Genomic DNA, 27,272 nt, shown 5'->3' with positions numbered 1-27,272 from the left:
TTTCAGCAGCAATGCCATGTCAGCTTGTCTGAGTTCAGGCTACACAACTGTTTGTAGAGAGAATAAGTCAAGGTAATGGAGAGGCAACATTTCGAACACTTTCCTATTTTCAAGGTAGGGGTAGTTTTTGACATTAACCCTGCTCCAAGGCAGAAGATTTGCTGTGTTGGAATTGTGTGGCTGATGGAACAGAATTTTCTCAATGGAATATTTCCATGCATCTTATGAGTAACCTATTTGCACATGTTAGATGGAAGTGTTGGCAGGGCTCATAGCCTTAATGTCTACTTTACAGGCAATTACTTACAGCTTCCACGTCCGCCCATGGAAACACAGGTGTTCTCAAAAAAGGTTTCTTGCACTGTGGGAATGGAAGCTTCTCATATTTACTGCTTTCCTCTTCCCCTCTGCTACAGTATAAGATCCTGGTGTTGCAACCCTTAGGGAAATAGTGTGGAATTATGAATGCTTTAGGGGTGGTGGCTAAGGCAGGGCTCATTTAAACTGCTTTGTAAAGATTTTGAGATTTAGGTACCAAAAAAAAAAAGAATCGGATTATATATATTTTCCCTTAGTTTTTGCCCTAAGCTATAGCTGCTACCTTTTCTCAGGTAGCTTTTCCATGTCTCTTGGCTGATGCAAGGCCTAGAGGCCAACAACTTGAATGAACTTACTGACCGGTCTGTTCTAGCATTTTTATCCTTTCACTGAATGGACAATAGGAGCTTGAAACAGAGAGAACATAGGAGTCTAGCCAAAAGGGGCTTCCACAGTGCTACACTCCTGCCTGAGGAACCTGGTTGTGACCTCCCTGGCTTTAGTCCTTCTGTGATACCCACCTCACAGTCTCAATGTGAAGATTAAAGGAAATAATTTTTCTGAAGGACTTGGTGCACTGCTGAGCACATAATTCATAGAAGCAGTTATTATCAGCAATAATGACAACAACAGGAGTTTTGTTATTCAATTATCAGAAGACTTACAGAGGACGGAGATGGCCGAAGGAGGAAACAGAGAGGTGGCATTGCTATCTTCATTTTGCTGTTATATTAGAAGTCTGGACTTTAATCAAATGAAAGCATATTAACTTCAGAGCACCGCTGTCTTCAGCTGCTCAGCACTGTACCTGCTGGTCTAATGAAGTCTTTGATGTGGTTTGCCCAGGTTACATAGGCACACTACCTTTAATCATGGGAAGCCAATGACAGATAGTAACTCACACGACTCTCTTTCATCTCAAACAATTCTTATAGTATGATTGTAGAAATATATATCTAAGCATATTATTTTTGCCTTTATACCAAATTAGATGCAGGTGGAAGGATGCTATTTTGTGGCCTTTGCCATGAGAAGATAAGTTACCCTGAAAAACGAAATATACATTCTCCTTCAAAATTTATATATTTCTCTGACTTCAGTGGTTTATGAAAGAGTTGGGGCACTAGGAAACAAAGTTTTGGAAACTGTGGGTATCATATCCAGAAAACTGGTTTCCAACTCCTCCAAGAAAGATTGTCAAAAGCAAGGATGTTATAAATTCATCAGACATTAATCATTTAGCCCCACCAGGGAATTTTCTCTTCCTTGCCTTATCTGGCATTTAAAAAAATCATAAGATCTACATTATTCCATTTATTTTATGGTTATAAATAATCAAATACAATTTGAGACTGTGGTTTGTAATGCATTCAGATTGACTTAGAACATGATGGAAAAGAACAAGCTTGGTTTGTACTTGAGGTTTGCTAAGGACTAGAATTCCCCAAGTAGTTCTCTCTCATTATATAGGGCACAGTTATGTTGCAGAGACCTCTCTCCAGAAGCCCCAGGGAAAGCCTTCTCTCATTAGGCATGTCTCAGTGAGTACCAGTGATGAGAACGTGTGATGCATTGCAGATCTGCAGGCTGGGAGAAGAACGACCAGGGTTTCAAACATGAAAATCTTTTGAGTCATCTTGGCTAGAAAGTATATATATATATATATATATATATATATATATATATATATATATATATATTTTCAAATCTTTCAATACAAGAAAGAAAATAGAGGGTGATAATTCAAAATTGAAGATCGTTGCTATGAATTGGCAGTGACGACGATGTGGACAAGGTCTATTTTTCACAGTTCCGTTCACACTTATTTCAGGTTTGGGGGAAAATGTATTCTTGAAATAAGTCTGAACTCATTCAAAGATTGTGAGCATGAGCTTTTCTTGAAAGATTCTTTTCTTTTAAAATTACAAGCTTCTCTCAGGGTTGGGTCCCCTGTCTTCCTGCTTGAGATTCTCTAACAAACTGGAAGTGGATGCTTATTCTCCCTCACTTTTCCCAAGACCAGCTTCTGAACATTTCCCCACCTGCCCTGTTGGCTGGAGTACCAGGTTCTAATTAAGTGATTACACATTCAGGCTGTCTCCTTTGGTGACAGAGTCATGCTGAGGGATATTTCTGAGTCTGTAACACAGTGGTATTCCCGAGGCTCCATCCCTGTACCTAGGCTGATCTGTGCCAGGCATGCAACCCCACAGTGAGCCTGTGGGCTTGTTCAGATGCTGTTCACAAGGACAATGATCCAAGGACATGGCTATCTTCATTAAGGAGTTAGTAAAGTTTAGGGTGGGACTACACTATAACTCTATCCTGGCTGAGAACACAGCAGGTATAATGGTGGTATAGCAAGCACTAACTATCCTGGTAAAATAAAAACCACCAATATAAAGGGCTTCCCCAGTGGCGCAGTGGTTGAGCGCTGGGCTGTGAAGCTGCCCGCAGCCTCTGCAGCCCTGGTTCGATCCCCGGCCACCGGGTGAGGGTCCCACATGGTGCGCAGACCTCTCCTGCCACCCGCTGCTCCCCTCAGCAGTGTATTTCATCAGTCTGTTTTTTCTGCTCCCCGCTCTGGCTCTGGTGAATTCTCTCAACCTCCCATGCTTCTGACTGTACCCAGTGCTTGTGTAAATAAATAAATAAATCTTTAAAAAAAGTTTTAAAGAAACCACCAATATAAAACAGTTATTCTGATTCCGATGCTCTTATTCAAGGGGAAAAGAGCATTCTTAGTCACTGGCTCCTTTATTTTGCTACAGCTTTTAAACTAGCTCATTCCATTAGTGACTTATGCTTTGAATGTGCACTGGGGAATGGCCTGTCCTAGGAGATGCAGATCCAGTAGAGTCCAGCTCAAGCTGATCACTATCCCCATCTGCAATATTAATTCTTACCTATATAAGGGAGATGATGATCCCTAGTCATCTTCAGAAATTCCTCTTCTCTACTTACTCACATTCCTTCCGCAATGGTGCCCTGGGATTCAGTATTGTGAACATAGAGCCCAAAAACCTCATATATAGAGATAAATAAGTAATAGAAATAATGATATTTAAATATTCTTGCTCTTGAGTAAATGCCGTTCTACCTCTCTCTCCTGCTACTTATCCCTTGAAATCTGAAATGTTCCTATATGCAACCAAAGACTTACCACTCTACATTCATTCTATTTTTTGTCTTTTGATTTTGATTGTGAACCACTTGAAGGAATCTCTATGACAAGATGTTGCCCGGGTCAGGCGTGCTGATGCTCAATGGTGCCTACATTCAAATCTATGAAGTACTAGGAGTGATGGGTTCTAAGCCCTTAAGCTTGTGCCTTTAACCTGTGCCAGCATAGCATTCAGAGCCAACCATGAAGTTTAACTTGGGACAGATATAGTTCTATACTGTTAGCCCTGTGCAAACCAAATAGCAGTAACAAATCTCTTTCCCTCAAAAAGCTCCTCACTGTCCTGCACATTAATTTATGTAAGTGGACACCTGAAATGGTCTCTAGTTCCCCCAGTTCTAGAATAGTCAAAATGGAACTCCACCTCAGGGCTTAGCTAGGACATCCTATTGATGGCCAATATTATCTAACTGTTTAAAAAGTCTTGATAGCTCTGTGTCTCTCTGGGGATATGTTGCAAATTGAATTTTACCCCCCTAAATTTCAATGTTGAAGTCTTAATCCTTTATGTTACTGTATTTGAAGAATAAAGTCTCTGAGGCACTAATTATGATTAAATGATGTCATAAGGACAGGTTCCTAATCCAATAAAACTAGTGTCCTCCTAAAAAGAGGCAGAGACACCAGAGATCGATCTCTCTCCAAACTCCTCGCCACAAGAAGAAAGCCACTGGAAAACACACTGAGGCAGCTGCCATCAACAAACTAAGGAGAGACATCTCACCAGATACCAAACCTGCTGGCACCTTGACTTCAGACTTCCAGCCTCCATAACTGAGCAAATAAATTACTGTTGTTGAAGTTACGTAGCGTGCACTATTTTGTTATGTAGCCTGAGTTGACTAATACAGGGCCAGGGCTTTGTTGTTTATGTGCGGTAATGGGTGAATGGAAGGCACAGGACAAGGCTCAGCCCTTGTAGAAGGCATGTGGATTTTCCTTGTCCTTATGCAGTCATTTTTCCCTTTCATGCACAGTATTTCATTTGGTTCTCATAATAGCTTTATGACCCTTTGCAGGAGTCAGGGCATTTTATTGTCATTTTACAGCTAATGAAACTGAAATATTAAAAAGGCTATGTAATTCATATAATTTGCCTGACATCACCCTGAGTTTGTATTCTAGGTCTATTGAATCTTAATCCCATATTCTTTTGAGTATGCAAGAGTAACTCTAAGTAGGTTAGGTCAAAAGACTGTGTTGGGCTGGCAAAAAGTTAAGTTCTTTATGTATTTGTCAGCATTCTTATGATGGTTGGTGTGCTCCAATTCAAATTCAAAGAATAGCTGGAGAGAAGCTATGGAAGAGCCCAGTGGGGTTGTATATGATATGGAGGACAAAATAATAACAGCAGGAAATGGACAACATGATGCTAAAAAACCAAGCTTATGATAGAAGCCAAATGGATAGTAAAACTGAAAACCGGAGAACTGAGCCTTTGGGGTACATTGTGCTCAGGAAATTGTCTACACTGCAGGGCCCTATTATGATTACTTTGGCTTTTTATCCTTTTAAAGTCTCATGGTGGATTCAAAAGTATGTGTTCTTTTCACCCTTACCTGAAAATTCTCAGCCACAATTCCATCCATCCACTACGCCAGCTCCCCCATGTCTCTCCAGCCAATGTAGGGCCACCTATAGCTCTCTCTTTAGTCTCACTAAGTCCTTTGAAAACTGAAACATTTTCCTCCCCACTCATCTCTGACAGCAGTGTAACGCCTCTGCCAGCATTTCATTTTCAAAACAGCTTTGACATAGGTAACCAGAGTTGCATCGAAGAGTTCTCCAAATTCGCTCTGGCTTCTTTAACATCTTGAAAGTAAATCTTCCCAGGTGTCCTTTATTTTCAGGACCTGTTTCCACCCTGTTTATTACAGTGGTCGAAATCAGAAATTTTGAAATCCTAATGCCTGGGTTTAATTCCAGCTCTACCATTTACTGACTTGAATGACTAAGTTAGTATATCTCCCTGCTCATGAATGTCCCTTAGCTCTAAAAGGAAGATAAAAATAGATCCCTTTTTAGGGTTCATCTAGTATTACATAAATCTGTAAAGTGCTTAGAAGAGTGCCTGATACATGGTCAGTGTAATATAAGTGTTAGTTATAAGAGTATCATCGATATTATTTATCCAGTAATTACTGAGTTAAATGCTGTCTAGCATATGCAGAACATTTTCTTATACAACTATATTACTTAGATACACCAGTCAATAACATGCATTGAGATTATTTTCAAATTTACGCTCTTACTCTTGGTCCTTCCAAATGTTAATTTTAGCTACTTCTCAATCGATATAATTAAAAAATATACTCCTTTTACTTTCTGGCTTATTTCACTGAGCATGATCCTTTCTTGCTCCATCCATGTTGCTGCAAATTGCATGAGTTTATCTTTTTGATTGCTGAATAATATTCCATTGTGTATTTACCTACTGTAAATAGTGCTGCTATAAACATAGGGGTGCAGGTGCCCTTTTGAATTAATGTTTCTGTTTCCTTTGGGTAAATACCTGGGAGTGGAATTGCTGGATCATATGGAAGCTCTATCTTTAGCAGATTGAGGGATCTCCACACAGCTCTTCATAGTGGTTGGACCAGTTTGCACTCCCACCAGCAGTTCAGGAGAGTTCCTTTTTCTCCACATCCTCGCCAACATTTGTTGCATGCTCAGTGAAATAAGCCAGAAAGAAAAAGAAAAATACCGGATGGTCTCACTCATAGCAGGAATTTAGAAAACCGAAATAAGGGACCAGGAAATCAACAAGCAACTATAAACCAGAGACACACCACGGGGGAGGGGGGTAGGGGAGAAAGGCGTAGGATCAAAACAAGGGTGGTGGGAATTGTATGGGGACTATAACCAAGATGAAAATGCATACATTGTGCAAAAATGAAAAATGATGCAAAAAATACATAAAATTTAAAAATTTTTAAAAAATCAAAAATTACTTGGTCATCTTCCCAGGTCAATACACGTGTATCCAACTTTTTGTTTTAATAGCCACACCTTACTCCACAGTATAAATGCACCCCAGTTTATTCAGTATTTTCACTCTTGGTGTACCTGCAGATTATTTTCAGTTGTCATTATAAAAATGCTGCAATAAGGCAATATTAATGAAATAATAAATAATAGCCATAAGCACAAAAAATACTTCTTTTGTATTATTTCTTCCTGAATTATTTCAAAATACAAAGTTAGCAACACTTATTACAACCCCACAACTCTAGTCCTCTTCTGAACTCCTGTTGCACTTCATGTCTATCATACACGAATCATTATCCCTGTACAATGATATCAACATTGTACATTATCCCTGTACAATGGTCTCAGGACCAAGGTCTATATCTTATAATTTTTCCTGCATCCTGTACCATGCTTTGTAATCAGTAAGTATTCAGAAGTTAAATGGTAATAGATTTGTTTTCATCCCATTTGCCCATTACATTTCCACATCTGAAATGTTTATCTCTCACAATTACCAAGTCAATTCTACTGATATTTAATAAGCTTAATGTACACCTGATGATAATAAAACTTACCTGCAGAGAAATAGATGCATCACTTTTACCTTCTAGGATGACTGTCACTATCACCAAGCTCCTCTCTCTTTCTAAGCTGGTCACTGGTATCCCCATTTCTTAGCTAGAAGACAAACTTCTTGAGAGCCAGAATCTTATATGCTGATATGTCTCTGGTATTTACAATACTGAAGTGGCAGACATCATTGTTTGCCTATCAGCTGTTGTCCTTGCTTCTTTGTCAACACAAACTTGATTTTTCTAGTACTAGTACAAAGAGGTTCAGAAAAAAACCCTGGCCTAGAGGATGTATTTTAAGGTATAATATAAGTCGATCCTAGGTTTTTCTATTCTGTTGCTAGTGATCTGTTTAAGAATAGGAATGTCCTATGCTTTCAGTTAAAAAGAGCAACATGTGGGGCCTCCCCGGTGGCACAGCGGTTGAGTGCTGGGTTGCGAAGCTGCCCGCAGCCTCTGCAGCATCGGTTCGATCCCCGGCTGCTCCCCGGCAACTGGGCGAGGGTCCCACATGGTGTGCAGACCTCTCCTGCCGCCCTCTGCTCCCCTCAGCAGTGTACTTCGGTCCTTCTGTCTGCTCTGCTCCCCACTCTGACTCGGTGAATTCTCTCACCCTGCCGCGCTTCTGACTGTACCCAGTGCTCATATAAATAAATAAATAAATCTTTTAAAAATAAATAAATATTTATTAAAAAAAAAAGAGCAACATGGCTTGTGGATCTGTGGCAATCAAGAGGGGAGCAAACTCAAGACTAATACCCCTATGATGGCAGAAGGAAACAGCCTCTGGGGCCTTGACAACATCATTGAGCTACTACTGATTAACAAACTTGGCACCACCTGTACACAGACTTCTATTGTGAGATAAAATATTTCCTGTAGTTATTTAAGCCACTTTTAATTTGATTTTCATTTTTCACAACTGAAAGCATCTTGACCCAGTAGGCATGTCGTAAATATTTGTTAACTTACTGACTGATGAAACTTGCCTTAACTCATGTCATATTGGTGAACGAAGCTCTAAACATTGAGTAGGAAAGACAAGAAATTCCAGTGGGAGTAGGCCTCAACATAATTTAAGGAATCTGGAAAACTGAAGTTTTTAATGTTTTTTAGGACCTGACTTTGGTGGTGAGGTTGATGGGTGAGGAGATTTTGAACCTTGGAAAATCACATAACGAGAAAATTTCCAATAATGTTATTGTTGTATCTTAGTTGAAATTTAGATTTAAATTGGATAGTACTAAAAATATTGCACTTGCTAAGGTCTCCCTGGAAAGGGAGCTTTCATGCTAGCCAATGCTGCAGCAAGGTGTGGAATCATATACCTGAGTGGCTAAGTGCTGGTATCTAAGACAGGGCTGTTGAGACCCTTACTCAATTCTGGGTTGTTACCAATGGAAGTATGTGGCAAATACAGTTAATGGGGATGATATCCACCATATTCCTTTGTGCCTACTTGCAGCACAGATGAGATATTGTCAATGTTCTTTACCTGAAGTGTAAACAATATGCGTTTTAGAAAACCATAGCACTATCCTGGAAAGAAAGCAGAATCTGGTAAAAGGCAGAGTATTTGCTTCAGTCTGTTCTGGGCTAATCAACAGAACTTTTGATGACTGATCAAGCTGAGGCTTTGCTTTTCACTTGGAATAGAGCAGTAATCTCCCATATACTATATGCTCTAGATTTGCCTCATTCTATTGTAGCTCACACACATTAGTACAAAGAATTGACTATGGTGCTTCTCTGTTTACAATCCCTTGATGACTCCCTATCACCTATGGATATTTGTAAGTTTCTTCACCTGCCAACAGAAGCCTGATTCAATCTGGGCACTACCTTCCTCTCCATTCTCTTCTCTTCTCTCATCCTACTACCCCTTCCCCCACCCCCAATCAAACTTCCTATAATTCTTAGAACATGGCACATTTCTAAAATCTCCATGTCTTACCTTTTCTCTACAGCTTGTCCTCCATGTACATTTTGGTCTTTTTTTTTTTTTTTTAAAGATTTATTTATTTATTTATACAAGCACTGGGTACAGTCAGAAGTGCGGGAGGGTGAGAGAATTCACCAGAGACAGAGCAGGGAGCAGAACAGGCAGACCGATAAAGCACACTGCTGAGGGGAGCAGTGGGCAGCAGGAGAGGTCTGCATGCCATGTGGACCCTCGCTGGCGGCCGGGGATCGAACAGGTGATGCAGAGGCTGCGGGCAGCTTCGCAACTTAGCACTCAACCACTGTGCCACTGGGGAGGCCCAATTTTGGTCTTTTTGTAAGACACATCTTTGATGCACTCTGGGAAGTCATCCCTGTGGTTCCCTTCATGAAGAATTAAAGTCCTGATTTTATCTGATTTACTTCATTTTCATCTTGGTTCTTGCATCATCTGTGTCCAACCAACACCAGATTTAGCACATACTAAAGTCATATCAGTCACTTTTTCTGTAAATGAAAGTAAATCAAATTGAGAAAGAGTAGGAATGAAACACTCGAAGCAATTTATGATGCAACAAATTTTTTCTTCTAGTCAGGATCCTGGGAACCCAGAAGATGAACCAATACTTATGTGCTTTAGAATTTAGAGTCAGACTTGTAGGACAATGAAATTGCTCAATATCCTAAGAAATCTAAGTGCTTGACTGATTGTGATACCAGAACACTTGCTATTCTTTTACCCAGAATTTCATCCAACCCCACTGGGGAAATTACCATCTGCTTCTGATATATATCCCAGCTTCCTCTGGGAATTAAAGTGCAAATTTTAAGTCAATAATTTTAACAATATCTACCTCCCCTGTTGATAAATAAATCTTCTGTTTTCTTTTGGGAGCTGCCTATCTCCTTTGGTCAACTATCATTCAATACATTCTCTAGTCCTTTCAAGAACTTTCTCAGGAATGTCATTTGGTTTATCTTGGACAGACAGATGCATATGGATTCCAAAAAGTAGTCTCCAAGGATCCTGTAGATCAAATCCTTTTTTTTCCAGTAGATAAACAGAATCTTCTTCTTGTCTGAATTGCTATTGTATGAGGAAAACTGGTTGTCCTTTTGGGGGAAGGGAAAACACTCAATTATTGAAAAATGAAAATGAGATTCATTTGTTTGCATTCCTCTCTTCATAGTAACCAATAATATTCACTCCTGCAATTTTTGTAAGCTAGATAAGTTAAGGTGACTTAGAATAACTACTATAGCTATATAGATTTTTCCTAATCTAATGATTTTTAGAAAAGTATACGTTCTCTTTTGTTTGGATACCAGGCTTGAGCTCAGAAAATGTAATTAGAAAGATGACATTTTACATAGAAACATTTACATTAGTGCCTACTAAAAGAATCCTACAGCTGATAGAAGAATAGGTGACAGGTAATTACTATTTTTGCTTTAGCTGCATGGGATGGCAGTCTGTGTTTGCCAGAATTATATATATATTCATCTTGGCTGATGTGGATACAATTAAAATGTTCTATGGAAGGCTGAGAAGCCCTGTGTCCTTTGGCATTCTGACATCTTTAGGAAAGCTATACCTACACACTTCAATTTCTTTAAAGTCTTCCAAAAGAATATTACCAGTTTCCTTTGGTGAATTTGGTTTCCAGATAGTATGGGGGAAAAAAGAAAGAAATGGGAATGACAAATGATTGTCATGTGCTTCAGCTCCCAGGCATGAAATTGGGGTTCAGGCCAGAGGAGTGAGTTTTCTTTGGGTCCAAGCCAGCAAATTGAAACCCCATGAACCCAGTCTTTGGATATGTCATTATCTAACAAGCCAGAGGAAATGGATGACATGATACAGGGTCACTGAGATGAATTGTGGTCTATACTTTATGTGAATATCAGCCACCAGTTAAAATATCAATTAATATCAGTATCGAATTGTCCCATCATGTGGACAATGGGAACGGAGAAGCAGCTTGCTCAGATCCTGTGCAGTAATAAGGAGTTTAGTCTGGATACCCTGGCGATGAGCATTAATTTTGCTATGTTTTGATTTAGTGTTTGTGTTAATGTATTCTAGTATGTCTGGGAATATGAAAGTAACACCTGGTGTGCTCTGTGCAAATGCTTCTCTGCTTCAGGAGGAAAGCCAAAGGGGACATACAGCTGAACCTGCAGCATCATTATAAATAGGCTCCAGAGAATAAACTCCTCAGATTTCTGAGAATAAAACAAAGTCAGAGAATATGGTTAAATCTTTGAGCCTTTCTTATATGTAATACATACCATTAAGGAAATTTCATTCTCAGAAGTTAGTTCTGGGGTAGTCTTTAAACTAAACCAGGCTTGTTTTGCATGCTCATGCCCTTAAAATACTCAAACACACACACCCACATGTACACACACACAATTACAATTAAAAACAATGAAGCCAGTTTAAAAACAGTGTTCATGTTCAGAGGTTTAATTTTGCTGATATGACAAACTGTCAAAAAGTATATATCCCTTCTGGAATTAAGGCTGCCAGAACTGGGCATAACTGTACATTGTGCTAGATAAGTATCCTGAAGGTGAAGCTGTTGACTTCAGATTCCTTGATGCGATTGCTCCAGTCTTCAGTGCTTCTGAGAGCAGCATTCCCTTCCTACTGTGTAATTGAGAGCTGGAAACTCATATGTTTAGCTTCTTATATAAAGAGTTTCTAAGAATGACAGGCAAGGCAGGAAGGCATTTCCTTGTAAGACCTAAAAATATAGTATCCTCATGTTAAAAATGTTGGATAGATTACTTTAAAATTACGATCTTCCTAGATCTGTATCAAATCTAATAAAGGAAGATACATTGACATTTTGGATTTTCTCATATAAAAATATCCAAAATCCATTTAATCCTTTTATTCAATTTTTTTACTTATTTTATTGAAACTCAGCAGTTCAGTTTCATTCAAGCTTATCCCTGCCATCCTTGCTTGAATTTATCACCAATGAGAAGATAACTAAATACATTGAATCATTTCCCTTGCTGTAGTCATCTTACAAACTTGTTGGAACTTCTGCTGGGAATTTCTAAGGCACAATATGAATAAGAGAGAATTTACTGTTTTCTCCCTTAATGTATACAGAGGCAAAATATTTTTCCCTGTTTGCTACATTCCCAGGACTGGAAGGTCCTGCTATCAATCTCCACGTTTGCCTAGAAGTGAAAGGTGATAATAAGTAATCCATGAATTCAGTATACATTGAAAATACATTTCTACCTCAACAAGAGTGCTGAGTATTCAACTGGAGTCCTCAGGTGCAGTAGGAAAATGCAGTGGTCTGTGGCGCTCACATTCTGGCTGATTAATACACTGTTAAATGTTCTTTGGAGCACTGCCAGAAGAAATATAAACAGCAAAAGAACTTACTCTATAAGTATCTGTCTTTTTGCCAAATTGTATGAGGAAAATGTGTTTAAGAAAAAAAAATGATAGGAGGATGTATTTTTATTACATGTATGCTCATCAGATCCCAGCTCTGTAAAATCCATTAAAAACAACATGAAGTATTTAAAATCAACAGCAGTCACCTTGGTTGGTTACTGATTCACAAGATTAAAAACATTCCAAACTGAAAATGAAGGTGCATTAATAAACACAAGTTCCTGAAAGAATTCTTGGTGATTACCTGCTGGTCTGTTCAATGAGGAGGTTTAAAAACTCAAGGAAAAATGTCAGCACTTAAGTAAGGAAAAGGCATCAATACTCAGAGCTGTCCTAGCAGACTGAGAAGGGCAGTTTCGTCTAGTTGTTGTGCATATCCCTAGTAATGAACGATGTTTATTTTCAAGTCTCTGGCATACATTGGTCCAGTGGCAGGAAATGTTTTTAAACTAAATATGGATCTTGAGGGCTTTCCCAGTGTTGAGAAATGGATCTTGAGGGCTTTCCCAGTGTTGAGAAAACATTCATTTTTTCCCACCCCTATTGGTTTCATAACTCCTATTTTCTGGGACACAGGAAAGAACTGAGAGCCAACATGACGTTGAGACACCATCCTCATGTCCCAGCCTGAACTTGTTCTGTGCCAGGCTCCATTTTGAGTGTTTACAGATCTGAGCCCCTTAATCTTCCCAATAACCTATTGAGACTAATACTAATAATAGTATTATTATTAGTACTAATACAATGATTAGTGCTAATTACTAGTATTAGTACTATTATTACTACTAATAATAGTAGTCACTATTATTATGTCCATTGTACAGAGACAGAAACTGAGGCTTTGAGAGGTTTAGTAACTTTGGATGAAGTTTCCATAGTCAGTTCATGATAGGGATCAATTTCCAAAGGCAGAATCAGTATCCTGAGAGTCAGGGACAGGTTCCTAACACTGTTTTAAAATATCTAGATCTTATCCTTGAGGATCTCAACTTAAAATGATCTTCTATTATTTGTCCTTCTCCAAAATTAATAACCTTGGAGAAAAATTTCAAACAGGTAGAACCTTCATATAGCTGTGTTTTAAGTGAAATAATATGCTGGCTGCATGAAATCAATATACATATACATAGAAGGAGGAAAATGGAATAAGATAGATTGTGTTTTAAAGAGTACATGCCTGAGTGTACAAGAGTACTTGCTTTTGTATACAAAGCTCATCAGAGTCTAAGGGTCAGCAGATGTCTAAATGTTCTATTGGGAAGGTGACCAGAGGGTATATAAAGGGCATGGAACTGTGAACTCAGGAATGTAAGTGATAAAGACTGACTGTTCATCTCCTATTTTTTTTTACCCCAAAGCATCTGCAAAGTAAGGCTGCCTCCCCTTATGAGGACCTCATGACCACAATAGTATTTTGGAGGGAAACACTAGTTCATAAGTCTTCCAAAGGCACATTTGTATCTTGTTTTGGACATATTTAGAATGCTTAAAATTTTAAGTTTTACAAACCATGTTAATTGTCTGTAATGCTTGGGGCCATTGCACTTTAGGTGGGCCTGCCCTGAACCCAATGAGATAAGGTCATGGAATTTTCATGGCACCCTCAGGAGTGGTGTTACAATGGCCTTCATGCTACTCTTACGTTCTAGAAGCCACCTGAGCATTGGAAAATCAGTTTTATGAAGTAGCACCACACTTTCCTTTGTGAATTTTATTTTAGTTTGACTTTCTAAGTAAATAGATTTCCAAGTCTAGCTGAAAGAAGGACAAATTGCCAGTCAAAGGAAAGGTGTTTTATAAGGCAAGGCCCACACTCTCTGAGGCAGTTATGTGCCTTAGCAGTCCCAATTCTAAACACTCCATAGAATTTCCTTTTGCTGTATTTCTTGTAATTGAGATGGTCCTTGCATATGCCATCTCTTATAATCTCTTTTCCTCATGTATTGGGTCCATTTTGTGTCCTGAAGCTTAGAACCTTGACCTACTTTTAGCACCACTACAGACTGATACCTCTTTTGGACAGTTCAACTGCCTTTTTGTGGCAGCTTTGTCCTGGATACTGTTTTTTGGATCAGTCTTGATGCCTCTTTCCAAAGCTGTTCTACCCACTGAGCCCAGACTTTGAGATCCTGGCCAAGCAAATGCAATTTTGGAAGGGAAGTTGGAAAAAGGCACACCAAGGTCAGGTTTCTTTCTTTTTTTTTTTTACATGACTCAGGACACTAGTACTTATCAATAGGAAGAAGGTGCTGGAACTCACTTTGGAATCACTGATAAATACCCAAAGTATTGTCATAAAGCTATATCTTGGTTTTTATAGCCTCTGTCTTTTACTGATTAGCTCACTGGACACCATCTGTTGTTGGATAATTTTTTGATTTTCTCCCATATCTGCATCCACAGTAATAAGTCTCATGCAGCTAGTTGGTTGAGTTTTCCTCCCTGCACCAATCAGCAGTGGTAGAGAACAGCAATAATATCCTGTAATGATGTTCTCCAAACCTCAAACCAATACTAACATTCAACCCAAATGTCAGAACTTTTCTAGAACCACGGATCAGTAAAAATATACTATTATATAAACTGATCACATTTTAAATTTGGTTTCAAATTAATGTGCCAAAATGTATAAAATTGTACCAAAGTATGGGGCCCATTCTGGTAAATTTGCTATAAAAAGGTCAGACCTAGGTATTCTTGCAGGGAATGATGTGGACAACACAGTGAGGGAGCAAATTAATAGTAAATAATCTCCCCTAGTATTAATGTATGACCATGTTTTTGCCTGATGACAAGTCAGACATTTGTAACTGACAAGTCTAGAGAAGTGGTCTAGTGATGGAAGGGAAGTCAGCTTCAGGGAATTCTGAGCTAGGTGCATGCCTCACTACAGAGAATGATATCAGTGCAAAGAGCTGCAGTGATAAGGAGAAACACTATACCCAAAATAGTTGGGCAATATCTCATATAACTCTCACACCACCCAAAGAGGTGAACAATATTTACCAGCAACATTTACAGAGGGTGGAACTGAGTGAGGTGAAATGGTGTTTATGGTGGCATGGCTGTGGTGAGCAATATTAGCAATACTAGCAGACTGTTTTCTCTTGCTTCAAAGACCATGCTCTCCCACTGTCTCCTACTTTAGTTGGATATCTCTGCTCAGATGCTGATTTTAACTTTGCATGCAAGGGTATTGGGAATTTTTGCCTGAGTTAAGAAACAAAAGACCATGTGCATTGGGTGGGAAACACTGGACGTAGTGCTTGCTCTATTTTAGGAAGAAGGTGGATAGTTGTTTTGGTTAAATGTTTTAGGTTTTTGACCACTCAGCACCCAACCAACTTTCCTAGTCAGGGGAAGTCCACAGTTGTGTACACTTTGGGGGGAATATGATTCCCTACTTTCCCCTATAGAAAGCAGAAACAAGGCCAAACTTCAACTAAATGTGTAGCCTTGATCCAGAACTGGAAATAAAGCTTATGTCATATGACAAAGGATGGGTAAGAATTGTGATAGAATGAGGGGGAGTAGCAGTGATAGCTTCCATACTGTTTCTGCTGAGAGGTGCTTCTTGTGCTTCCTACTCCTTGTGGGTTTCTCAAGATGCCTGAGTTTCCACTTTCAGTTGGTTCTTTTAACTGACCTCTGCTCCAGGAGGCTCTTCCTTCCAGTGAATTTCCTGCCCAGTTTTTTTTTTTTTTTTTTTTAACTTAAGAGCCAATTTATCTGTTGTTGAACCAAGAGGTTGTCAACTTCTCCATGCTTGGGAATTGCTGTCTGCCAGGTCACCAAAAAGGAAACAGTCCAGAAGAAACTCTCACTCATAAACTCTGGGGTTTAGGCTCCAGGAGGCCAGTTTAAGTTCAGAGTTCTGGGTTTCAAAATACAATATTCTTTTGTAGACATAGCCTGGCCTTTTAAACTTGATTTTGTCCAAATAGCAAAATTATACCGAAATGGAAAATATTTACTTTTGACATTTCAAGTGACAAAATGAAACTTCAAATTTATAAAAGTCACTCTATATAGAATTTGAATGAAAAAGGAAAGTACAGGTGTCCCGCTTCAGTAACCCAAACCTCCCTAATTTACTTGAATTTCAATATTCTGACATTCCCTTAAGTTCTTTTCTATACTTAGATAACAACTTTTACTTTTTTTGTAAGTTCACATCAGGAAAAAGTGACTTGATAAGTTAATCTTTCTATCAAATTTCTGGTCCCTCCTCATAGTTTGAAAGTAACAGTCATAATTTCCAAAATGTTAATGCTAAACCAGCCATGAAGAGGAGCACATATCCAGGGCTAGAGCAAGCAAACAAAATTAATTAAAACTAAGTATAAAGCTAACAATAGAACACAAACACATATCTACACACATATATTTATATATGTAGACATGTACATATATAATAAATATACACGAAGACATACTTTCCCATACTTTTGAGATGAGTTTCATTTATCTATCTATCTATCTATCTATCTATCTATCTATCTATCTATCTATCTATCTATCTATCTATCTATCTATTTATACAAGCACTGGGTACAGTCAGAAGCGTAGGAGGGTGAGAGAATTCACCAGAGCCAGAGTGGGGAGCAGAGCAGGCAGAAGGACCGAAGTACACTGCTGAGGGGAGCAGCGGGCGGCAGGAGAGGTCTGCGCGCCATGTGGGACCCTCCTCCGGTGGCCGGGGAGCAGCCGGGGATCAAACGGGTGCTGCAGAGGCTGCAGGCAGCTTCGCAACCCAGCGCTCAACCGCTGCGCCACCAGGGAGGCCCTGAGATCAGAGTTTTAATGGAACTTGAGTTGGTAGCAAACTGATAGAATTTTTACATTAAACAAATAAAATGTTGATAGAACTCTTACTCCTTAATTTTTTTTAGATATTTGTTTATTTGAAGAACTGGGGTGTAGGACAGTGGTGCGGGGGTTGAGAGGATTCACCAGAGACAGAGTTGGGAGCAGAACAGGCAGATTTACTGAAATACACTGCTAAAGGGAGCAGGGGCAAGAGGGGAGGGGTCTGCTGCGCCATGTGGGTTAGCTCCCTGTCTGAGATCAAACTCAGGCCCTGGCAGGATATGCTGGATCTTAACCCGTAGGCCACCAGGGAGGCCCTTACTCAAATTTTAAGAAGTAGCTACTATCTCCTTCCAGAAGACTGAAGTGAAAATGAATAATTTGCTTCCTTGACCAGGTTCTCTGAAATGTCTCCTCTGCTCAGTGGCTTTTTAGAACTGCTTGTGTTTCCTACATAAAAAAAGAAAGGTTGTGATATTTAATGAACTCTCTGGCTCTAAAATTATAAGTCTGCAATTTATGAAAATAGGACTCATGTGAATTCTCCTGCTGTTGTCCATAGTCCTGACTGCTTTCCCGGATAGTGGAGGAGCCAGGCACACTACTGAGTCTTTCCTCACTTCCCTGCTTCTCCCTCCCCCTGCAGCAGCTGCTGGGTCATATGGGAGAGCTAGGGCTCAGGGTGGGGCTTCTGAATGGCAGAGGGTTGTCATCAAGGTATGAGCCAGGGGAACCTGAGTCCACGTATCCGATACCAAAATATGTGAATATTCCATATATCTACATGGAAAATCACAAAGACTAAAAACTAAAAGAGTATCATCCAGGATATCAACAAGGAACAAATGGCTCATTCAAATTAGAAAATTCCAAAGGTTTATTTATAAAGGGATTCTGTGTGTAGATATGGGGAAGTATAAGTTATATTTCAGTAACATGGGGTTAATAACAGCAATGGAGTTACCAGGGCTAAGGCTGAGGAGAGCGGCAGAAGAAGTGGAGTCTGGAATTACTGAGACATTTTAGAGAAGACCTCTTAGAGAGGAGCAGTGACATTTGCTTGAGCCACACAAATAGTCAAGGCGATAGCTCAGAAAGAGTGCCAAGGGGATTAAAAAACTTGAAACTACTCTCCTTCCTTCTTGTCTTCTGCCGAAGTTCTTCCATGTCTAACCCAATTGGACTCCAAGAGTAGGCAGGTTCATTGATGGAATCTGTATACATCAGTCTTCTGAAGCAAGAAGGCGTGGATATGGAAGATGAAAGAGAAGGCAGCCATCACACAAAGAAAAGAAACACAACCTAGGGGCAAAGTGGTTTCAAACTCTTTGTTAAAGTAGCAACTTAAATCACTAGCTACATAAAAAAACCAATAATATATTTAGTTTACCCTTTTGTTATATGGATTTGGTAACCAGTTCCTGAGAACTCAGAAAAAAGATGACTCTATAAGAATAAAATGATAACATCAACATCTAACTAATGAGAGTGAAGATAAAGGAAAAGGACTGCATGACTTTCTGGTCAGCAGAACTAGAGAAATGCCAGTGGGTATTTGTGTATCTATGGAAACATTGTGTTGACCAGTGGTCAGTGTGGGACTCTCGTGACAGAAAAAGGGTTTTTGAAGGCAGGGTTTCAACGGTGCTTGTTTCAGCACAGAAAGGGAGGGTGTTCAGGCCTAAGTAAGGAACCAGTTTCATTCCCTGCTTGGCATCTTGATACAAAGAAAGACACAGCAGGGGTCACCACTTGCTCCCACAGGTCTTCTTTGTCTTGAGTACACCAGCAGCTCTCATTCTGATTTCTTTATTTGTAGTGTGATTACAAACTGAGAACATTCTGAGGTGACCTCTTTTGTCTGAGACAGTTGCCATGTTTCTCCGACCAATGGGACCATTGGTATTCTAAGGTCCCTGGAGCTTAGTTGCTGTCAGTTGCCCCTCTGAGATGCATCTGCTCGCTCGTGCTGGCCATTCAGATTTCTGAGTCTGCAAAACTGAAGGTCAGAATGTGGACCCTGATATTCCTGAGACTCTTAGGGAGACAAGGTGTTGTTTTGCTGAAGATACTAGGGGCATTACCCTTTACTTTTAGGAACTTCTATCGGACAGGATTTTGAGGGTGGTTTTTCCACTGTGCTTGTTTCAGAAAATAAGTGAAAAGGGCCAAATCACTCCTGTGAGTCACAATGACTGCAATGACCTCCTGTCATTTTTATGCTTTCATAAATGCTTTCTTATACAATCTTCAAAACAGCCCTGTGAGAATCATGATTGTATTCTCACTATTCAGTGGACACAAAGCAAAGGTCAGAGAAGAGAAATAAACAGAGTTACATAAGCAGTGAGTTGTAGAGGATCATGAAGTCAGCCCTTCTGAGTGAAAATGTGAGGCCACAGGTAACAGTAGCTTTAAAAAGAGTATGTGCTGGGAATTTTTCTAAGTTTTATAAATATTAACTCTTCTAATTCTCAAACAATTCTCTGAATGAGATTATTATTATCCCTATTTAGCAATGAAGAAGATACAGCTGGAAAAGTAGCTTGCCCAAGGTCATAGTTATTGGTAAAATGAATTTTCAATTCCAAGCAGTCTGCATCCAGAGATCTTGCTCTTAATCACTTTTGCACAGTGCCTCAGGGCCCACACTGAGGAGGGCAACAGAGGGAGGAACATGGAGTAGTGCAGACAAGTTAATTCAGGCCAAGATAACTGTTAGGGGCTTAATGAGCTCAGATGTTAATTGTAAATCTTAACATCTCTGAATTCAATGCTGCTTGCCTTGTTTTTAAGATTATCTGAGAGTTTAAGTCCTTGTCATACATTCAAACAAACACTACAGGAGGTTCAACTGGTTTAAGTTACTAAAAACAAAACTGGTGTTTTGCTTTACTTGGTTTGGTGATCTTGAAAATCTATTTCCACTGCGGAATGAGGAAGCGCTACCATAGCAAAAAGGTGGTGGGCACAGTAGTTTGATACAAAAGAAACCAGGAAGTCAGGGAAACTTGATAAATGGTGGTTGTTACAACATTTCCCCCCAGTGTAATTTAAGTTTGGTTTGTGAGATGTTCTTGTTGATGAAACTAGCAATGCATTTTAACCACTACCTGGGTTATGACTATGCCAGATGGTGGAATTTCCAGCTTATTTAAAGGTCACAGATTGTATTTTACTTTCTTTTCGATACAATGCCACATAAGAGCACCATTTTTTCCTCATTTCACTAAGTTATTTTTATATGAGTGACCCTGTAAATTAATTAAATGAAACACAGTAATAATTCATTTCTTTAGTTGCACTACCCACATTTGAAGTGTTCAGTCCCCTTGTGTAAATGGCATTAACAATGACCACACATTGAACATTGCAGATAAAAGACATTTCTGTCATCATAGATTGCATATTGGAAAGCCATACACAGTCTGATCTCAGTTAGGAATTAGAGGAGTGGTTGGGGTGTTCCTTGGAAGTGGCCTCTTTCCTTGATTTACAATTAAAATGACAAGGTTTATATAAATCCTAGGGAGCAAGCTAGCTCAGGTAGATTTTGAACGTTTTACTTTGGAATATTTATATCCAAATCCTCTATGTGCTCCTATCTTCTTATTCTCTATAATTACACTTATGCCTGTTAGGAAGTTAGAGCCTTTATCATCCATGTAAACAAGGAAAAGGGGCTTTGGACCACACGTGGATCTGATCATGTAGTGATAGTAGTAGTTGTGTAAGAGGAGCTCCTTGGCTTCTTTTTCAGTGATGCAGCAGAGGTGGCCAACCCTGGTGAAGGTTGGGTTTCATGTATGAGTGGGGAGTAGGTTTTGAAACCCATGCCAGTTTTGAAAGTGTGCCAATTAGGTTTTTTTTTTTTTTTAATTTTCTTTTTTTTTTTTTAAAGATTTATTTATTTATACAAGCACTGGGTACAGTCAGAAGCGCGGGAGGGTGAGAGAATTCACCAGAGCCAGAGCAGGGAGCAGAGCAGGCAGAAGGACCGAAGGACACTGCTGAGGGGAGCAGCGGGCGGCAGGAGAGGTCTGCGCGCCATGTGGGACCCTCCTCTGGTGGCCGGGGAGCAGCTGGGGATCTAACTGGCACTGCAGAGGCTGCGGGCAGCTTCGCAACCCAGCGCTCAACCGCTGCACCACCGGGGAGGCCCTGTGCCAATTAGGTTTTAACCTGCAGAGGTGCCAATTGGGTTTTGAAACCTGTGCCAGTTTTGAAAGTGGGCCAATCAGATCTGAACCTGCATCTGCACCAGTTGGGCTTTGAAAATGGTGACAGTTTTGAAAATGCACCAATCAGATTTGAAACCCATGGATCCTGAAAGCCATGAAAGGCAGGCCAGCAGGCAGATTGAGACAGTCTCACCCAAGACTCTCACCAGGAAAGACCTTTGCCTCAAACCTCCAACTCTCACCTGGGACTCTGACCTGGGAGTAAAATAGTGCCAAGGTGGGGGATAGGATACTGTGGATTCTCACCTGTACACTCACAATTGCAAGATACCGCTTAGGCTAGGGGGTGCAGAAGCAATGAGGTTTATGAACAAAGAGGAGATTGGGAAAGGAAAGAACTTCCAAGGCTACCTATCCTACCCCACATAGTGTCTGCAGTGCCCAGTAGTCTAAAACAAAGGCCACTCTTGCAAGATGATGCTGTCCCTTTGATGATAGTGTGGAGCTGGTCGTACACTGGTAAATAGTGTACCAGGATACAGCTCATGGTGGCAGTTGGGGTTGATCACAGCATCCCACAACATCCCACAGAATCCCACCACAGCATCCCACAACAACAATCTAAAATTTGGGCTGAAAAGCACCAATGCCAGACCAGACAGTGCCAGACACAATAGCACCAGGAGGTGGTTCTGGAGGATCAGAAGCAGTGGACAACTATCAGAGGTGGCTAGTCATGGGTCAGCAGTGCCAGTCAATTCTGGACACCAGGAAGCAGTACCAGAGAAACCAGTGTACAGCTCTGTGAAAGCTGCTGGTGTAAGCAAACAGCAGATGGCTCCTTTAAAGATACTGAGCACAGGCCCACAAAGCTCAATGTCAGAGGCAGAGCTGGAGGCAGGTATAACAGTCAGGTCTCTGTGAAGGTCATGGTGATCTGGAAATATGCAGAGGTGTCAGAGTTTCTTGAAGTCTGCAGAGGTCTGTGGAGGTCTCAATGTCCCTCTGCAAAGGGCCTGATGAATGGGTCGGCCCCCATCTGTTGAATTCATTTCTTCTGAAGCTGTCTGCTAAATTCATCCAAGCTGGCTTCTGCTCTGGTTATATCCTCTTTAGGGTCTCTGCATTTCAAATCTAATTGGACCATTTACAATATCAGCTATTTGGTGCCAGTAAAGCACCAATCAGATCGCTTCATTTTTCAGTCCTCAATAGTCTCTACAATCTTGAATCGCACTAGTGAGAGATCAAACTTGATTAATCCAATGAGAGTTTGAAACTGATTCCAATTCCATTTCCAATTTATACCCCTTATTCAAAAATGAAACCTCTGCTAAATGTCAAGATACATCCTATACTAAGGTCAGGGCAGGTTCATCAATGATAGGCTCGGGGTAGCTGCGGCTGCAGCCAGATTCAGTGGGAGCAGGTATAGTCATTCAGGGGGGCGTTCAGCAGAACTGGGAAAAGTGTTCAAGTTGCTGAAGACCACTGTGATGGCCAGGTGCATCACAAGCCTTTCTTCTGCAGCTTGCACTGGGCTGGTGCAAGCCTATCCTCTAGAGTTCCAGGGCTAGCTTGCTCTGGGGTGAGGTAAGGAAACCACTGGTTCCACTCTGCACCACTGACAGAATCCATTACTGACCCAGAGGCTGCATGTGCCAAGGCAAGTGTGGGGGGTGGAATGAGGGCTGACTGAAGGCAGCATGCTGAGGTGGTAGGATCCCAGAAAAGTCACCATGTCCCACAGCTTGCACCAGGGCCAGGGCAAGCCTCACCACTGCAGCGCTGGTGCTAGCTTGCTCTGATTGGGGTGAGAAAACCACTGCTGACATAGGCTGGCACTGATCTGGGGTACTGCCTGCAGATGGCATTGCAGAGGTGGTGTCGGGGGCACTGTAATCGGAAGATCTTTGCTTCTGATCCTCCTGTGCTGCTATCTTACTGCTGTTCCTGCATCCTGCACATACCTGATGACAGGCACTGCTGGCCTGGACCCATGCCTCTTAGAACCATTCACTTCTTCCTGATCCTCATTACAGGCACTGTTGCCCATACCTGTGCCACCTCTAGAGCTCTCTCCTGTTGCTGTTGCCTCTGATGCTATCTAGCCTGGTCTCTGCATGACCTGTGATTACCCCCAGCTGCCACCAAGAGCTGGCTCCTGGTCTACTGCTCCAGGTTGTCATTGGAGGCACAATACTCATTCATGAGAAGCTTTCGATTTGGACTAAGAGAAACTGCAGACGCTATCTGGTAAGGACAGATATTTGTGGCCTTGCAAACTCTTTCCTTGTCCCTATTTACCGCCTTGTAAAACTGTTGATGCACTCTGAGTTTGAGTTGTGTCTTGCAATTGTGAGCACACAGGTTAGGACCTACAAATTGTGAGATCCCTCAGGTTGTCACAGTGTTGCTACTACTACTACTACTACTACTAAAAAGTCTCTTTCCCTAAGTTAAACATCAACTTGGGGGTCTCTTTTTTCAGTACTACTACTACTACTACTTTTTTCAGTACTACTACTAGTAGTATATCACCCCAAGTTGATGTTTAACTTAGGGGAAGAAAATGGAGCACACTTGGTCTGCATGACCTTCCATTGTAGGGTGGAACAGGAGGTTCTGGATTTCATTCCTTTTTGGAATCTGTGTTCTGTTTGTAAGAAGCCATATTGTCAGCATCTGTGAAACTCTTTATTTCTATTGAATCAAAATGGGCTCAGTGTAATTCCTATGGAACAATGATTCTCTCAGTTTTGGCCATACATTAGAATCATCTGGAATCTTTTAAAGCCCCACTATTCAGACCGCATCCCTGGCTAATTGAATACAAATCTCAGATTCATGCAAGTATCAGAGTTGTATTAGACTCCCCAGGTGATACTAATAGGAGCTAATTTTTGAGAAATTGTGCTTGCTGTAAAGAATTCCTTTTTATGTACAGCACAGTGACCTAAACATATATTCTACAAAACTTTCCCGTGGTTTGATAATGATATAAAAGCCTTTGATTTATACCAAGATTATCTGTCTTGGTAGTAGTGCAGTAAAGTAGAAAGAACTCTGAATCAGGAGCTAGGTAATCAAAGGTTAGTCCAAGCTCTTCACAAAAGAGTTATTGTGTTATTCAAATCTCTTTACCTCTCTGTCTTCTCATTTCCTTACCTGTTATCTGAAGGTATTAGACTTGAGGGGTTCTAACTTCCCTGAAGCTGTACACTATGAGCTAAAATAAACTGTACTAACTGTCCTATTAGAGAGCATGGAGGTGATATAGTTTATGATGTAGCTGTGTACCCACTAAGCATTTGGGGGCAAAAATTCCTTTTCTCCTTTGATATCCCATGGTGTAGAATACAATGTCTCCTTGAGTATCTTCCTATAACTGGCTAGATCACTACACACTGTACATTTCTTCCCTAGGCTACTGATGAGTCAATTTTTCAGATTGAATGAGCAGTCTTGTTATAGTTATGACAGTTAGAGTCAGTACTTCTCTCAGACAGCCAGCTGCCTTTCTGCCAGCGACGTTTCATATGATTTGAAGAGTTTAAGTGGACATGTGGCACTCAGGACAGTTTAGAAAGAGGGCTGAGGATGCTGCACCTCAGTCAAACTTGACAGTGATGCACTCTGGGATTCCCAATACTCTGCCTTCTCTAATCAGACTGGCTCAAGGAATAGCTACAGCTGAGCCTGCTAATTAAAGGCAATAGGACACATGACTGCTTTGGAATGACCTGGGAGATTAGGATTCTCTCCTTTCTAAACTTGGGCATAAAGCATTTCTTTGTGCATTAGCTTTGTATCTTTAAAAGAAGTTGCTTGGGTCATGTGACTCTAAGATCCTTTCCAAATCTAAAATTGTATGAAAATGTTTTCTTTGGAAAGTTACCTTTGTTATTGCTCAATGCCCTCTTCTTTTCAAGGTGTTTGACAATAGATTTTGTGATTATTTCCTCTGCATTTTCCCCCAAACTTCCCATGGAGAGAAGTTAAACGTAAGGTCAGGGTCATTCCTTTTTCCATTTACAGAAAGAAACTAAGTTATTCCATTCCTGCTTTGGTCAAATTGTTTACCCTTCAAAAAAATTTTTAAAATGGTAACTGATCATCTTGAAATTACTCTAGACATGTTCTTAAGTGTTTGTAACTTAAGTTGTCAGGATCTGGAATGGACCATAACTGTTTCTCTTATTTTGTCTTGTTTTCTTTTCTTCTATTACAGGGTTTCCTTCCATGTAGACTGAAATAGAATATAAAGACTTTTTGGTGTCATCTGCCAATATTTTTCCTAGCCCTTTACAGAGATGTTCAAAGTGAGGCCTCTGCCCAAGAGTACTGCCTGAGAGCTTGTGAAAAATGCAAACTGTTAGGCAGTCCCAGTTGATGGAATCATCAGCCTTGAGATGATTCTGATGCATACTAAAGTTGAGAAATTGAGAGCTACTACTCTAATAAAAAACATTTTCTTTTAATCTTTTCACTTTTCTTTTTCCTTTTATAATGCTTTAAAAGACATTGTTTCTCTTTAAATCTTTTGAAAAATGAAGCTATATTTTCTTCATTGAATCTTTTTCATTCTTATCCTAAAAGACCTAATAATTTCTTTTATTCTTTATGAATGTTCTAGTTTTTCCTTGTCTTTCTCACAGACTGTTTATGAATTAAAGGAAATACAACCAGATAGGTGACTGAAGAATATTTTTATAAAATTCTAAAGTCTAGTTACTCCATCTGTGGTCTTGATACACTCGCATTAGCATCATTTGGAGTCTGCAAAACCTATTTCCATTCTAGCTCCACTGAATCAGAATTCCCACTCTAACAAGATCTCCAGGTAGTGAATCTACAAATTAAATTTTGAGATGAACCACTTAAAAAGAATAATTCACACCTTAAGTAGAATTATTGTTTCAGAGGTTGTAATAAAATTACTTGAAAATTTTAACTAAAGAGTTATGTTTTATCTTCAAGGTAATAATATATCTGTGATAATGTGGACTTTCTAATGATGGCACAGAGGAGCGGGTATTCTTTATCCAAAATAAATGGATGATACATATAATAAATAAAAATGATTTTTATTCTTCTACATAGGATTATATAAACTTAAAGAAGTAATCATAGAAAAGAGCATGCAGACATAGGTAAAGGAAATCTAATTAGAAAAAAATTTCCAGGGCTGTAATATAGACTGTCCAGTCAAGGAAATGACATAGATAATTTTGCTGTGAAAAGATCACAAAGAAGTTCTAGAAGCAGATATGGTTCTGTGAAAATACAGTGCAGTACTAATGAGTCACTGCAGTGTATTCTCTGAGTAGATACTAAACATTGTGCACCCTGCATGCCGTTTACTGGAATTATTCTGCATAACCCCCATAGCAGCCCTATAAGGTAGATACTGTTATTGTCCCTAATTTATAGAGGAGGGAATCCAAGGGTTAGAAGTCAAATAACAAAATATAGACTTACAATCCAGAGAGTTTTAATTGCTCTCACTGTTTTAATTAGGATAAGATTGGAGGAAGCAGATAAAACCTCAAGTCTCAATGGCTTAGAAAAATTTACTTGCTTATGCTAAGTTCATAATGCCCTGATAAAGTCTTTTTCAAGCATAGCTTCAATAACCCAATGCCATTCTTGCAGCTTTGCCATATTCCACATTTGGCTTCCAGCATCAACCTGCATCTGCTTCACTCCAGTAGAAAGGAAAAAAAACTTGGGGATTTGGGTAAAGGGAATTTTTTAAAAGATCAGTCCCAATATTACATACATCACTTGAATGTTAAGGGAAGCTAAGAATTGGGGTCAGTCTCAGAAAGAAGAATCAGGTTTGGTGAACATGTCTCCACCAAACTACC

This window comes from Talpa europaea (assembly GCF_964194135.1).
Source record: "Talpa europaea genome assembly, chromosome: 14".
Lineage (NCBI taxonomy): Eukaryota > Metazoa > Chordata > Mammalia > Eulipotyphla > Talpidae > Talpa > Talpa europaea.
Note: the sequence above shows the minus strand (reverse complement) of the source record.